We start from the raw sequence: 2419 nt of genomic DNA, 5'->3' as shown, positions 1-2419 counted from the left end.
TGCGCTGGTCCCCGGCCCCGGAGGCGGAGGATGCGCGTAGGTTTCTGGTGGAGGTGGGACAGCCATGGGTGGGAATCTGCGGTCTCTGGCGGAGGGCATACCTTTCTGGGACTTTGCCCCAAACACCGACTGACCACGCAAGGTCAGAAACCCACCCAGGGCAGAGGAAGGGGCAAAGGTGTGAGAAATTAGGCCAGACGGGCACGCCCAGGCCCCTGTCCACTCTCAAGCAAGGTGAGGCGAGTCGGACCCTGCGAGGGCCAGATCCCGTCTTTATTTTAAATGTTGATGTTTTGTTCATGGATAGTTTTCATTTACTAGGATTTTTAAAAAGTATTTCATGACAATATTATTCATTTTGCTTCCTGAATTTTTTGGCAGCACCCTCCCCCCCCCCCCTTTAAATTTTGCATCTCAGGCAAGTACCTCCCTGCCCTTGCCCTGTCCCAGCCCAGCCATGGAAATGTAGTCACAAACACAACTGAGAATGCTCACAGTCATGAGGCATGTGCTGGGGACAGAACGCTGGCCCAGCCAGCACATTTCCAGCAAACAAGGCTGGAAGGAGGCCGCCTTGGATGGAGTCTGGGACAAGCCACAATTTCAAATAGGGTCCCACCCCACACCTAAGCCAGGGACCTGAAGGAGCCCAGAAAGGGACTTGAAATACTCCAGGCACAGGCTGGGTGAGTTGGGCTCTGAGGCTGTCCAGCAGAGGGCTTTGGCACCCAGCAATCATCTCTGCCCAGAGAAGTGGCTCTGGAGGGCTACCGGTGCTGGCAGGGGGCCCAGGCAGGGCGAGTGCCAGATGGGCTTGTGTCCAGCAATAACAGCCCTGGCTGTTGCCATCTAAGGAACAGGCCAGGCTTGGAGGGGGCGGGGGGCATGGGGGGATGGAGAGAGGAACCAGCCCTCCCCGGTCTGGCCTAGAACCCTCACCACTTCCCTCCAATTTCTTTCCAACTCCAGCCTCCTTTGCACACAACAGCAGCCATTGGCCACCAGCCTAGCCATGCTTGGCAGATCTGTCTGACCACTAAGGCCTGCCACCCCCACAGGTCCAAAGCTGGTCAACAGAGGTGGGGAAAGAGACAGGGGCCAAGAAAGAGGGGAGAGGCGGGCCCGGAGAGGAAGAGAGAGAGACTGGACAAACACAGGGTAGGAAAGGAGGTGCAGTGTCGATCCCCATTAAGCCATGGTGCAGTGCCTAGAAAAATACCACCAATGCCCCTCTTCCTGCTCTCTGTTTGGTTAAGACTGGGGGATGATGGTGTGTCATGTCTCTGGGACAAGCAGCTCGAAGGCTGGCAACACCCTTCTGGAGTGGCCTGGGAGCGTCCACTGATCCTTGAGTGGCAAAGCTACTCCTCCCCTGGGGCCCAGTTTGATCTGGGGAGAGGGTGTGACGCTCCCATCCCTAAGATATTAGTTCTCCTAATTGTTAATTAGTGTCTGTGGCTTCTCCAGCGGACAGGCCTCTTGGGCCCAGGGGGCAAGGTTGGGGACTGCATTGGATTTTCTCTCTTCAGCACCTCTCTGCCTTTGGATTGTCCTCCAGCACTGAGAGCTGCTGTAGCGGCAGCGATTCCTCTTCCCCCAGATTTACTAACCTGCAAAACTGGAGGGGACCCCCTCCCCCTCCCTTGGAGGTACTAGGACCGACCACTCCTCAGCACGCCCACCCCCTCTTCCTCCGGTGGTGGAGGATGTGGGTCTCAGCAAGCTTCCGCCCCTGCCTCTGTCAGGAAATAGGATTCCTCAGGATGTAAGGCTGTTCCCGGCTTTTTCTCTTCCCAACCCCTACTGTGCCTCCGTCTTTCCAAAGATCTGAATTTAGAAAGGGTGAATCATGAGGGGGCCACAGGGCAGCCTCCACCCATCACAGCACACACAGAGCCACACATCCCTCTCCGAGTCAGAGCTGTGGGTGGCGTGTCTGTGTGGATGTGGTCTGTGTGTGTTAGAGGGGGAAACCCACCACGCAGGTCCCTGATTATGCCCATGTTGTCGGAGGCATCCCAGGGCTGAGTGGGGTCGAGGGCGGAAGAGCAAAGACCAGGTCAGGTGTGAAAGGAAGAAAGTGGTGCTGAAAGGAGGGGTCCTGGAAGGAAAAGGGTGCAGTGTGGATGCGAGTGGCTGGGAGGGGCTTGGGGAGCGATAAGGGCACCGCCAGGCGCACGCAGATAGTGTGGAGCTGGGGGCGCCCGGGCCTGTCTGGCAGGTTTGTCGGTGGGAGAGCCCTGAGGGCAGTTGTGTAGGATGCGTGTAGCCCCAGCACCGGGGAGGTAGGGGACCCCCTGTGGGGCTGCACCCTCCAACGCCGCGGGCCCCTGGCTGGCAGGGTTTGGTGCAGCCGGGCCCAAAGAGGGTCCTACCCCGGAAAAAGGCGAGGTGTGGGTCAGCGGCCCTGGGGGCGAAG

General features: G+C 58.3%; 1 protein-coding gene across 2 annotated transcripts in view; it reads left to right on the top strand.

Moving 5' to 3' along the window:
- SLC29A1 (solute carrier family 29 (equilibrative nucleoside transporter), member 1) overlaps positions 1-2419 on the top strand; it is a 14112-nt gene that overhangs the window by 1049 nt on the left and 10644 nt on the right. The gene's annotated exons all lie outside the window — the stretch shown is intronic.

This window comes from Myotis brandtii, unplaced genomic scaffold (assembly GCF_000412655.1).
Source record: "Myotis brandtii unplaced genomic scaffold, ASM41265v1 scaffold143, whole genome shotgun sequence".
Classification (NCBI taxonomy): Eukaryota; Metazoa; Chordata; class Mammalia; order Chiroptera; family Vespertilionidae; genus Myotis; species Myotis brandtii.
The sequence above is the reverse complement of the archived record's forward strand: the minus strand, read 5'-3'. Positions and strand labels throughout refer to the sequence as shown.